The following is a 14,455-nucleotide window of genomic DNA, read 5'->3' as shown; positions in this document are numbered from 1 at the left end:
GTAGTCAATCTCCTGGGGGCACATTAGAGGAATAAACTAAAAAATAAGGAAATAGGGAAACCAGCCCACTTACTGTAAAACACATAATTCCTGCCCTCCTTATCAGTCCAGATAAAATCTTTCAATAAGGGAATGCCAGGCCAGCTCTATATCAGTGCTCTCCTAGCAAAGAATGAATATTTGAAACAGTAAATCTGTCCTCTCATGTGCTTCTATAATTTTGTAGCTTCCAACGTTTCTCAGTGAGTCACAAGGCTGAAAGCAAAGTGAGTGATCCATCGCTATTGGTATGACAGTACTTTATGTCATTTACTCAGGTTAGCTAAGCCATGCTATGCTCGCTAAAGCATTGCAAACAAGCATCAGGTTGCAAATGTGCTTATTAGCAGGGGCAGCTACCAACATGGACATACTAGCAGGTATCTCAAGATTCACCAGGCTCTACAATGAGGATGCCTTTCTTCAGGGCTTCAAGAGCCAGTCTAAGTCAATAAGGATCCATAGTTAAAGGTATGTCCTTCTCAGAGCACTGAAAGGTCAGTAGCATAAAGCATTAACACCAAGACTTTCATATTACAATATCAAAAACCATTTGCCAGGTCAAGGCCAACACATTGCTTATCCAATTAGACATCTCTGGCCTGCTCACATTGCTAGTAAAGTGTAGATTTAAGTTGTTCTATTCTATCTTGTCCAGAAAGCTCACAACACTTTCCTCTGTGCCCTCAAATCATCAATGAAGCACCACCAATGAACTACATACTCTTCCCAGTCTGTGTGATGATCTACTCGAACCACCTGCTCGTTCCACCAGCCCATATGCAAATTCGCATAATTAGGGAAAAAGCAGGTCCCATCATCGTATCGCATTTCTGTTGGAAAACTACTCCATAGAAGAGGAAAAAGTTATTAGTCAGACACACCTCTATCCTCTATCATGTCAGCAACATTCTGGTATGTTTCCATAGATTTAAGGGTCTTGTATCTAGGAAGTGACTGACTGCTCTCATACCATCTGCATGGTGGATACTTGTGTAAAGCGTTGTCACATCGACTATTACCAAAATATAGTTTTCTTCCCATGGAAGATCATGCACCCTCTGCAGACAGTCACCAGTGTCCTGCAAATAGGGCGGGAGACTTTCAACAAGCTCACATAGAAAGTGATCAACATACTTTGATACATTTGCTAAGCAACTCCCTATGGCAAATATGATTGGGCGTCCGAAGGATTGTTGATACGTTTGTGCGTTTTGGGTATCAGGCAGAATACGGGTGTCAAAGGATGTTCTTGTTTCAGGAATTGATATTCATCCTTACTCAGGAGAGCTTGTTCCCTCCACTGTCTTAATTTTATGTACACCTCCCCCAAGCCCGTTAAATGACCTGGGTGTCAGACCTACAATAGCTTTCAGATGAATTTAGTTGTTTGTATGCTTCCGACATGTAAAGGTTTTTATCCCATAGCACTATATTACCTCCTTTGTCAGATTTCATTACCACACAATTACTTTTCATTTGCAATGTATGCACTAGATCATAGTATTCATTCTCTCGTTTCTCATTTTTCTTTCCTTTACTTGTACACCATACAGTTTTGAGTTCATTCACTACTAAATCACTGAAAATGTCAATTGAGTCTCGTGGGCCAACAGCTGTGAATTTTGATTTCAGTCTGAAATTAGTAAGTGCACCTCCAATAGTCTCTAGTCCTTGGTCATCAATGAATTGCTCCTTATTGATGACTGCCTGTGCACCTGAATTTCCAATTCCATTTATCTCAAGTTTTAACATTAAAGATATGTCATGTACTTGCAACTTGTTAATGTCACATTCACCTTCACGTTCTCCTTCGTCCACTGCATGTCTGTTCTTATTCTTTGGCTGGTTCCAAAAGATTTTTGAAAGTTTTAATGATCTAACTAATTTAAACACATCTATGCATGTCTGAACATAGTCCATGTTCTGCAGTGGACAGTATAAGAGTGTCAGTTGCTGAATCTGCAATTCCCCCTGTGTTAATTTAATGTCTGTCAAGTTGATCACTAAATTACCGGACATGCTTTCAATAGGTACTTGTCCTTTTTTTCGGTTTCTCCTTTTCTTGCTTTTTCTCCCTCACCTCTCCTTCTCCTTATCCGTCTTTGCCTCTTGGCGGTTTCTGATTTGGTTGTGTTCTCTCTCCTTGGGCGGAGGTTGAACTGTCTGTCTAGCCTTAAAAAAATCAAACTCGTACACAACTATCAGTGTCCCTCCTTTCCGTAATGTAGCCCGTCCTACCTCTTCAATATCCGTGTCTACTTCTGAACTTGCCACACTACTTAGCTCCGAGCACATTTATTTCCTGGCTTTCCCTGCATTCAGCCCATGTTGTTTTCGTATGCTATCAAATTTCTGTGAGAACGTATACATTTGCCCTCTCTGGCAGTCCAGTTTATCTCTTTGGAATTTGAGAGTTTTCCTGTTTTTGATGGCAGTCTCCAGCTTTGATAGTCACTCTTTCATGCCTTCCTTGAACTTGTTTATCACTTCCTGATTTTCTTCCTTCTCAACGCTCGCTTTCAGGTTTACCAACTCCTCAAGTGCTTTTGTTCTGTCTTGATTGGCGTATTTAATTAATATTCTCAGCATTCCTTGTGATGATTCACTGCTGCTGTCTGCCCATTCTCGTAGCATTTCTGGATTCGGTTCCTCGTAGCTGGGGGGCTCCATTGCACCTTGCCAGCGTACTCTCGGGCGGGTGCTTCCATCCGTGAAATGAAATAGCTGCTTCACTTCTCCTTACATCTGTTTGAAGAAAAAGCACTCACTGGGGTTCCTTTTTACAAAATCCGTTGATGTTTATTCAGGGTACCACACATGACGCGTTTCGGCATCCACCTTAATCTAATGTTTGAATCGCGTGCCATAGCCAGCGTGTTCTTTTCAGCACTGCGAGTCACGTGACATGTTCTACAACATAACAATAGAAAATGGACCCACTAAGATGGCGCTGTATTTGACCAAAACAAACATATTACGGGTTGGTCCGTTTTCGATTGTTATGTTGTGGAACATGTCACATGACTCGCAGTGTTGCTAAGAACGAGCTGGTTATGGTGCGCAATTCAAACATTAGATTAAGGCGGATGCCGAAACGCGTCACGTTTGCCACCCTGAACAAACACAAACGGATTTTGTAAAAAGGAACCCCCGTGAGTGCTTTTTTTCCAAACGAATGTTAGGAGAAGTGAAGCGTCTATATAAATATAAATATATATGTATATATATATATATATATGTATATGTTATGTTATGTTATGTTATGTTATGTTAAATACATTTCTAAAGCGCAACTAACACCGTTAGGTTTCTTGGCGCTGTAAATGGAGAGAGCAGATGAGGGAACAGGAAAACCAGTTATTTATAGGATTCAGTGAAGAGGAAAGTTTTGAGGGAGGATCTGAATTTTGGATAAGGAGAGGACAACCTAAGAGGGAGGGGGAGGGAATTCCAAAAAGTAGGGGCCAAAAAAGAGAACTTAAGACCACCGTGTTTCTTCCTGTTATATCTAGGGACTGACAGCAGAGCTAGTTGAGATGACCGGAGAGTACGAGCAGGGACATAAGGGTGGAGGAGGGATGAAATGAAGAGGGGGCCATGACCAGCAAGGGATTTGGAAATGATGCAGCCCAGCTTGAATTTGCAGCGGGCAGCTACCGGTAGCCAGTGGAGGCTTTTTAGGAGAGGACGGACATGTTGATCTCTTGGTTGGGAATAGATCAGGCGGGCAGCCTGGTTCTGGATCAACTGCAGCCTCCTGATTTGGTAAGCAGGAATGCCTACATAAAGTGCATTGGCATAGTCAAGCCTAGATATGACTAGCGCAAGCAGGGCCAAGATGAGGGCCTCAGAAGTAAGTAGGCGGGAGATTTTCCGTATTTTCCTGAGTTGGAAATGACTTGAGGAGACTACCGCGCTAATCTGGGGCGTCATCGAGAGGTCACTACTGATGACGACTCCCAGACTTTTGGCACAGTTGGCAGGGCAAGGAGGGCTGTCAAGGCTAGCAGGCCAAAAGGAGGAATCCCAAGGATTGGAGGGGCCCCCGACAAGAACCAGCTCAGTCTTGTCGGGGTTGAGCTTCAGGTGATTTGAGCTCATCCAATTGCTGATAAAGCAAAGGGTGTTTTGGAAGGTGGATATGGAGTCAGCCGACTAGTTGTATGTCATCCGCGTAATTGAACGCGGTGACATTAAACTGTCGGAGGGCACGGATAAGTGGGGAAAGATACAAATTAAAAAGAAGAGGGGATAAGGAGGAACCCTGTGGGACTCCGCAGGTCAGTTTGACCTGAGAGGCAGAAAGCCTGACTGCTTGATGGCGTTGGGTCAGGAAGGAGCGGACCCAGTCCAGGGCGGTATCCTGGATGCCAGCCTCCCTGACACGGTCGACCAAGATGTCATGGTCGACCGTGTCGAAGGCGGCCGACAGATCCAGGAGGACCAGAGCCTGGCAGATGTTAGCGTCCGCCCCCCTACGCAGTTCCTCGATGACAGAAAGAATGACGGCTTCTGTGGAGTGCGCAGGTCTGAACCCGGCTTGCTGGGGGTCTAATACACTTGAGTCTTCCACAAAAGAGCTAAAGGTGTGAGTAACGTGTGACTCTAAAACTTTACTGAGGAAAGGAAGGAGGGAAATTGGGCGAAAGTTGCTCATGATGGAGGGGTCTGCCGAAGGTTTTTTCAAGATGGCAACCACCTCGGCCTGTTTAAAAGATCCAGGAACCTCCCCAGTAATCAAAGAATTGTTCAAAAGAGCAAGGGGGGGGGTCTGGGCAGGAAGTAAAAGCTTCCCGGAGGGCCGAGGGGGGGCAGCAGTCGCTGGGAGAACCAGAAGAAACTTTGTGAAGAAGTGATAGAAAATTATCCTTTGAAATGAGGGGAATATGAGTGAGAGTGTGTGTGTGGGAGTGACTGGGGACACAAAAAGGTGTGGGAACAGAAGGGGCTAGAGTGGAGATGCTGGTTTTGATTTTAATGATTTTGTCCACAAAAAATTGGTTAAGGGAGTCGCACAGAGACTGGGAGGGAAGGGGGGCTAGAGTGACTCTTGCCGGGTTGGATAACTCTTCCACAATAGAAAAAATGTCTTTGGACTTATTAGACGAGTTCAATATTTTACTGGAAAAATATCGTGATTTGGCCAAGGTGATTGCTTCCTTGTACTCCCTCAACCGAGAGGAGAAAATCTCCTTCGATTCAGAGGAGTACCCCCGGCGCCAGCGTCTTTCTGCCTGACGGAGACCAAGTTTTTGTACACTGAGCTCAGCGGTAAACCACCTTTGGGCGTCATGGTTGCGCCTCGTCTTGACAGGTTTCAAGGGTGCCACAGAGTCGGCCGCGGAGGTGAGCCAGTGTGTAAGGGTTTCGGACTGAAGGTCAATGGAGGTGGTAGATCCGATGGTTAGTGGAAGCGATGAGCTCAGGAGGGCAGTGAACTTATTAAGATCTGCTTTATTCCAATTACGTGCCAAAAAATTGGATTGACGGGCAACAGTGATTGGGGGAGACATAGCTAAGGTAAAAGTAATAAGGAAGTGATCTGACCAGAGACAGGGGAGGATGAGGGGAACAGAAATGTCGAGGGAGGTGGTCCAAACTTGATCTAGGGTATGGCCTTTAACATGCGTTGGTGCATGTATGTGTTGGGTACAGTTGAGACCCAGCATAAGATCAGAAAAGGCACGTGAGTCAGGGGTTTCATGGGTATCTGACGGCTAGTAATTAAAGTCGCCCAGAACCAACACGTTGGAATTGTTAATGGTAAGCTGGGTGATGAGGTCGCCAAATTGAGTAGAAAAATTAGACATGGCAGAGGGGGGCGGTATATCAGCACGCAGATGAGCGAAGACCCAGGCTGCTCCAATCTAAGTACAAGGCAGTCAGTCGGAGTAATACTGGGAGAGGGCACTGGGGAAAACCTAATGGGGTGTTTAATGATAGCTGCAACCCCTCCGCCGGCTTTACCAGAGGGGCGGTTAGCTTGCAGTATGTAGTAACCTGGAGGAATGGCTGCCAGGATATCTGGGGACGAGTCGTCTGTGAGCCAGGTCTCGGTTAGGAACAAAACGTCAGGCTGTTCCGACTCCAGAAGGCAGAATATTTCTGATTGATGGCGGACCAGAAACCGGGTGTTGAGATACATCACATATATATATATATATATAAATATATATATATATATATATATATATATATATATATATATATATATATATATATATATATATATATATATATATATATATATATATATATATATATATATATATATATTCAATGAAAAAACCATTGGTTTTAGGCCATATATAGTTAGGGATTTGCATTTACAAAACCTTATTTTACTCGCATAAAACCATTGAAATTCCATATATAGTTATAAGCGCTAACTATATATCGCGCACCCGCAATCCACTGCTGATGATGTCACATATTACATCATTCATGACATGGTTAGTGACATCACTGATGACATCACTGATGACATTACTGATGACATCTCAAATGACATCACTGATGACATCACTGATGACAACACTGATGACAACATCCAGTGACTGTATGTTTCTGTAAAGTAAAAAAATGTCTTACATATTGAAGAATGAGTGGATGTATAAGTGTCTGGATGAAGGATTTAGTAGGTGCATGACTGACTGTATGAGTGAGTGATTAAATGTGTCTCACTGAGTGCATGGGTTAGTGACTAAACTGTCTTAATTTGTGCATCATTATGTCTGTTGTTCTGTAAACTGTTGCATGTGTTGATCAGGAGCTATATGAGTAACTATATGGGTTATTGATTGGTTGCCCAAGTATTTGTATGGGAGACTGAGTGTGTGTGTGGGTGGCTGGGAGGTGTATGACTCTGTGCATAGATGTGTGAGCAGTTGATTCACTAGATGTATGGGTTCAAAAGTGCATGTGGAAACAGCTGTATGGGCGGTTGACTGTGTGCATGAGTGTATTGGTGAGTGAATGGATATCTCAGTGCTACATGTCAAAGTAAGTACATATGTAAAACACAGTACATGTGAGAGTTGACATATATAAATAACTGTGCATAAGAGCCAGTGAATGTGTGAGTGGCTGTATGGATCATTGTGAACTTGTATCAGGGATTGTATAAGAGAGTAAATATGTGTTAGTATATGTTTGAATAAGTAAAGTTTGTATAACTGTATATTTGAGGAAATGGAGGTGTGATTGATTCTTTGCATGACTGACTAGGTGTGTGAGTAACTCCATGGATGAGTGACAGTCTGTGAGTGTCTGTTTACACTGATTGTATCTAAGGTTATATTAGAGTCTGAAGAGGTTCATCGTATTATCACATGAATGATATCATCAGTGATGTTATCAGTCATGTCAAATGAGATGTTTTCAGTGATGTCATCAGTGATGTCATTTGAGATGTCATCAGTGATGTCATCAGTGATGTCACTAACCATGTCATGAATGATGTAATATGTGACATCATCAGCAGTGGATTGCGGGTGCGCGATATATAGTTAGCGCTTATAACTATATATGGAATTTCAATGGTTTTATGCGAGTAAAATAAGGTTTTGTAAATGCAAATCCCTAACTATATATGGCCTAAAACCAATGGTTTTTTCATTGAATTTTCAAGGTTTTGTAAATGCAAATTCCTAACTATATATCCACTATAACCTATGGTTTTTTCTGTGAATTTCATTGGTTTTTTAATAGCAAATATGAAAAGCTTAAAAATGTCAAGTACGTGATAAATAAAAACATTTTCGTATTTATGCACGCTGATGTGCTTTGAACGCTGCACCCCCCCCCCCTCCCCTCTTTTGTCTTAGTAGTACTCTCTCTTTGCAGATACTGAAGGGTAGTTAACGCAGGCCTTTACCCCCGTTGTAATCCGTCGTGGCTGCTTGTCTCTCCATTTGATTGATTGTTGTCCAAGCATTTACTGTTTTAGAATTGGTTCTCTTTGGATCATTCTCTATTTACAAACAAGCACAAAGTCGCAATACTCTGTTTAGTCTTTGCAGATAGTGAAAAATCGTGTAAAAAAAATAAAAGTAATCGAGCAAAATCAGTAGGCCACTAATTGGATCTCTTTTTGACCTCGCTAAAATAGAAATATTAGGAACAACCCTTCATGAGAAATACGAAAATAGTGAGATGAACTGAGCTCCACACCATGAGGGCTGCGAGACAGCTCGGCTCCATCACCCATCCCGCACAAAATAACGACAAACCGTATGCAAATATTAAAAATATAGACAACACACCAGCAAAGAAACAGGGTAAAACATTTTATTAAAAAACTATTTACATAACGTTGGTTTATAAGATGATGTCAGTAGTGGACCGATGTGTGAATAGATCGAAAGCAGCACAAGGCTCCAAGATCCGGATGGCAAGCTCCTGGATGTTGGGTGCCATAGTTTAGAGTTCTGAATTTGAGCCTTTTTGAATGTCTGTGCTTTGTTGAATCAAATTTGCGGCTTGACACAAAGCTGACTCAAGCGTTGCTACTGATGCTATGCAGACCAAAACTGGTTTTCAGTTTGTACATTTTTCTAGATTTTTAATCCAAGTTTGGTTGACTTTGTAGAACGATGGCTTCAAATTTTCAACATACGGTGTGGTGGCGCTGACTGGGAGGGGGCGCTTCGCTCCTGCCCCCTCCCCAAGTAAGATTTTCATACGTGAAAGTACGTTAATGGTTTTGGTCCCTGAGATGCTTCGATGTCACTGCCATTCTCAAATAGCATAAGTTCTGGATGTTGGGTGCCATAGTTAAGAGTTCTGAGCAGCGCTTGTAACACTGTCTGAAGCTTATTTCCACCTACTGCAGCTTCACTATTCTCAAAGTAAGTGAGTGTCGTTTGTGGACCTGACTGCATTAGAAAACAATGTGATATGTTACCTTCCTAAACAGCTTGACGGAGGCCCCTGAGGGGCGGTGTGATGGCCATGGACTCGGAGAAGACGCTTGGCTCCGACACCCTCCCCAAGTCTTATAGCACTGGTGTAGCCTGAGATCGCCCCCGACATAGGCGGCCGGCTCCCGGGATCCGGCGGAACTTTTTGCCTTTTGATGACTCTTCAATTCTGAACCTTGTCCCATCCAGCTGAGTTGCGCCCACTCTTGCGGCTACAGCGTCTTGCCCACCATCCAGCTGAATTGCGCCCACTCTTGCGGTGCAGCGATAGGCGAATGCCACAGGACTCTCAAAATGGCGGCCGGCTCTTCGGTTTTGGGCCTGGTCCACTAAAATGGCCCTGGGACACCTTTGAACTCGGACGCTTCCCTGATAGGGCTTGGGTCCCATTCTCGAAAAGCGTCCCCTCAGCCGTGAAGATTCTACAAAAGTCTTGGGGGCCTCCGACTCCCGCAGGCTTCTGGTGGGGAGCGGCTGCCATGATTGCTCGTGGAATGGCCACGACGGAGCTACGAGATGGTAGTGGTCTCATGCTGACGCCAGCTTTAGTCTGAAACATCCAGAAACACTGTAGACTACCAATTCGATCAGTTCCGGTAGCGCCCCAACATGACCCGGAAGAGAAGAACTTGCCCTCCCCTCTTTGACTGATGGTTCTTGTTGCCTGTCCCCTCTGTTGTCATTTAACAGAACTTTTTGGACTGCTGTAAGGAGTTGTGTTCCGAACGCTGGTTGGTGGAGACATTTTGACTATATTCTTGACCTACGTTGTCGCGTAATGCGTTATATGACACGCCGCGTTACCGCACCCGGAAGTGATCCGCAGCGCGGCGCGCAGCGCGCAACGTAAGCATAACAGGACATGTGACTTGTTAATAAAACTTTTCATTGGTTCATTTTACTTTTGTTAATTTAATGATGAAAAGCTTGGTCATATGACCTAAAAATTGCGCTTTTTATTGTTTTCGAACAATATTTTTTTTTCAAACATATGTTATAATATTCCAGGCTAATGTACTTTCCCAGAAAATCTACAACTGTCTTGCAAGTAAAATATATTCCTTTTTCGAGAAAAAGGGCGTTTCTTCCTTCCATGACGGAGCCGTTGAGTAAAAGAGATTCGGCCTGCTATCTTAGTCGCCGATACGCCTGATTATCAGATTCTTATCGATCACTTTATATTGCAGACATGAAAAACACAACTGCTATTAAGCATTTATCTTTACTGCGTTCCTACATATTATACCTTTTATCCGTCATGTAATTGGACTGCTTTATTTCACTTGCCTTTACTGATTCGAAAACAGTGACTAAAAGTAAAAACTTTACCAATGTAAATACTACTACCGTGTTTTGTTTTAAAAACCTTTATTGTGAAAATGTCAGTATACAAATACGGGCCTATAACCACGTGGGCCGGCCACGGAGCAAACTGTATTCGTATATGTGAGGAGACATTTACACTGTAGAAGAACGTAACGAGCGGGCCATTAGGTTGCAAGAACAAAGGTGTCTAACAGTTGCGGAATCGGTGGACGTACATTTTGTAATTAAAATACGACACGGCCACTTACAATAACATTTTCTAGATATACATTTGCGGGCAAGGAGTTACGAGTCCCATTTATACCGGCGCCATTTTGGGCGAGGCCGGGCAGGTCCAAGATATAGTCAAAATGTCTCCACCAACCATCGGCCAGACCAGAACCCCTTTCGTCCCTTTATGCTACAAGATGGTGTCTTCCATTCAGAAAATATTGTTGGCAGCATTTTGAAAGGAAACAGAAACAGCCATTGTCCTAGTGAGTTTCACATTGTTACATTTAGGAAGAATGTTGAAGAGTAGTATGTGGAAAATCTGAAGCCATTTTTCTACAAACTCTCAATCAGACTTGGATGGAAAAAAAAATCCTGAAGAATGTACAAACTGAAAACCAATTTTTGTCTGTATAGCATCAACAGTAACGCTTGAGTCAGCTTTGTGTCAAGCCGCCATTTTCATTCAATCAATAGCGTCCCCCTGCACACATTCAGGGACCTGGTCGTGTCTTCAGATGAAACGGATTGTAGGAAAAGAAGCAGAAAGGAAAAGGCAAAAAGTTCCGCCGGACCTCGGGAGCCGGCCGCCTATGTCATGTGCCACCTTTGGCCACACCAGGGCAATAGTGAAGCTGCAGCAGGTGCAAATAAGCTTCAGACAGTCCTACAAGCACTGCTCAGAACTCTCAACTGAGGCACTCAACATCCAGGACTTGCCATTCGGATCTTGGCGCCTTGTGCTGGTTCCGACCTATTCACACATCAGTCCACTACTGACATCACCTCATAAGCCAACGGGGCACCCCACGCCGACTTTCGGCGCAGCATTGTAGGATGGCCACACCAGTGCGGCCACTTGCTGGACACCACCTCGGTGCCATCCGGATCTCGGCGCGTTCGAGTCACTGTGCCGGAAGAGTGACCGGAACTCAGCTGAACACGCCGTCTTTCGGCGCAGCATTGTAGGATGGCCACACCAGTACGGCAATTTGCTGGACACCACCTCGGTGCCATCCGGATCTCGGCGCGTTCGAGTCACTGTACCGCAAGAGTGACCGCAACTCAGCTGGACACGCCATCTTTCGGCGCAGCATTGTAGGATGGCCACACCAGTGCGGCAATTTGCTGGACACCACCTCGGTGCCATCCGGATCTCGGCGCGTTCGAGTCACTGTACCGCAACAGTGACCGCAACTCAGCTGGACACGCCGTCTTTCGGCGCAGCATTGTAGGATGGCCACACCAGTGCGGCAATTTGCTGGACACCACCTCGGTGCCATCCGGATCTCGGCGCGTTGTGCTGCCTTCGGCCTATTCGCACATCGGTCCGCTACTGACGCCGCCTCACGTGCCAACGGATTTTCTACGCTTTTTGTAGCCCTATGCCGCATAACAGGTCATGTGACTTGTTTATAAAACTTTTCATTGGTTCATTTTACTTTTGGTTTCCTAAAGATGGAAGGCTTGGTCATATGACCTAAAAATAACACTTTTCATTGGTTTAGAACATTTTTTTTTTCCAAACGATGAAAGCCCCACCTTGTTTCTGGATCATTCAGACTGAAGCTGGCGTCAGCATGAGAGCACCACCATCTCGTGGCTCTGTCGTGGTCATTCCGCGAGCAATCATGGCAGCCGCTCCCCACCGGAAGCCTGCGGGAGTCGGGGGCCCCCAAGACTTTTGTAGAATCTTCACGGCTGAGGGGACGCTTTTCGAGAATGGAGCCCAAGCCCTAGCAGGCAAGCGTCCGAGTTCCAAGGTGTCCCAGGGCCATTTCAGTGGACCAGGCCCAAAACCGAAGAGCCGTCCGCCATTTTAAGAGTCATGTGGCAGCCGCCTATCGCTGCACTGCAAGAGTGGGAGCAACTCAACAACATGGTGAGCGAGACGCTGTAGCCGCAAGAGCGGGCGCAACTCAGCTGGATGGCCGCCACCTGGGGAGGCCCGTTCACGCCGCCTCCCCCACCCCCGGGCCGCCGCACGCCAATTTTCGGAGCAGCATTGTAGGATACCAAAACCAGTGCGGCAGTTTACTGGACATCACCTGGGTGCCTGTCGTACATGTTGTGTCAGCCATGTGACACTGGACACAGTCCCATCAACATCTCAACGCGTTCTGCTGCCTTGGGACTATTCGCACAACAGACCGCTACTGACGAGGCCTCCCCCCGCACCACCTGGGACGCCCCACGCTGTTTTTCTGTGCTGCATTGTAGGATCCCAAAACCAGTGCGGCACCCAGGCGACATCACCTGGGTGCCATCCAGAACTCTGCACGTTGTGCTGCCTTGGGACTATTCGCACAAAAGACAGCTTCTAACCATTGTTGCTTTTTGTGTTGAAAAATGTTTAAATGTTCAGTTCGTTATAGTTAATAGTTAATAAAGTTTTATAATCTTACTTTGTTGGAGTGTTATCTATTTTTTTAAAAACGGGTGAATGGGGCCTTGAATCGGGTTATTGTCATGTGTGGGCTTTGGAAGTGTGCTGCTGCAGGATCGGACATTTCAAACTCAAATGCACGTTCTTTTTCTTACCTTTCCGAAGCATGGAGCGCAATAGCAGGCAGCCCTATGGAAAACTCAATGTAAAAAACGCGTTTTGGGACCCCCCTTTTTTCTCAGCCCCCCCTTGACGAAACCCCACCAAATTTCCAGGGGCTGCTCAGAAACAAAATGTGCCATTTTCCTGAAAATTTCAGCCGATTCTGTCCACAAACGCCAAAGTTATTAGACATAGAATTTTCAGAAATCCCATAGGGAATAAATCCTAACTATATATACCTACTGGCGATAGCCAGTAGGTAATATATATATATATATATATATATATATATATATATATATATATATATATATATATATATATATATATAGAATAGAATAAACTACCTCTGTGACGAAGAACCTCCCGAGTGCTGTTTTCATTCCTGGGGACCAGCTGGGAATTGACGAGCGTAATATATATATTTATATATATATATATATATATATATATATATATATATATATATATATATATATATATATATATATATATATATATATTACCACCAGTAGGTATATATAGTTAGGATTTTTTCTCTATGGGATTTTTGAAAATTCTATGTCTAATAACTTTGGCGTTTGTGGACGGAATTGGCTGAAATTTTCAGGAAAATGGAACATTTTGTTTCTGAGCAGCCCCTGACAATTTGGGGGGGTTTCATCAAGGGGGGGCCGAGAAAAAAGGGGGGTCCCAAAACGCGTTTTTCCCATGTTAATTTCCAAAGGGCGGTTGGCCTCACTTTTAGCTCGAACGGCTAAATGGATTTGCACGAAACTTGGCAAAATTGTAGGGACTGTTAGCCCGATGTGCCTTTGCTAGGTCTCAATATATGTGCTCCAGTGGATTTTGAGTAATTTAGGTTCAAAAAAAGATATATATCTGGGCGGAGCCTAACCACACATCTGATCTGATTGGCTGTCAGCACTTCATCCAAGAAGTGTTGGCAGCCATCTTGGGACCAATATACATGATAGCACCTCATTAAAAAGCATTGAAGTTAATAGAGGGTTTTAGGACTTTAGTTACATTATAAATCATTTGTTGATGGTACCATACTCGTTTTAGGAATTGTGATGGGTTCTAAGGTGATTTTACCATGTGAAAAAACCTTCTGCTGTGATATCATGAATATTGTTTGAAAGAAAACTAATATCTCATGATTTTTCCACAGTGGTTTGGAAGGGGATCTATAAGCTAAACTGAAAGCATATTTTCTGTAAATTCACATTATCTTTCTCAGTCATGTGAAAATGAAGTCTGACATTCTCAGTAAAACATGTACATCCAACAAGGACAGAGACTGTCAGTTGATTCCTTTGTGTTCTACTGCAGCCTCCTAGAGTGTTCTAAAGAACAACTAGAGCGCTAACAGTCCTACTTATTACAAAGGTATGGCACACCTGAA

General features: G+C 44.0%; 1 protein-coding gene across 1 annotated transcript in view; it reads left to right on the top strand.

Annotated features, from left to right (window-relative positions):
- Window positions 1–14,455, top strand: part of LOC147690325 (phospholipid-transporting ATPase IK-like) — a 1,699,388-nt gene that overhangs the window by 555,053 nt on the left and 1,129,880 nt on the right. The gene's annotated exons all lie outside the window — the stretch shown is intronic.

This window comes from Lissotriton vulgaris, chromosome 9 (assembly GCF_964263255.1).
Source record: "Lissotriton vulgaris chromosome 9, aLisVul1.2, whole genome shotgun sequence".
Lineage (NCBI taxonomy): Eukaryota > Metazoa > Chordata > Amphibia > Caudata > Salamandridae > Lissotriton > Lissotriton vulgaris.
The sequence above is the reverse complement of the archived record's forward strand: the minus strand, read 5'-3'. Positions and strand labels throughout refer to the sequence as shown.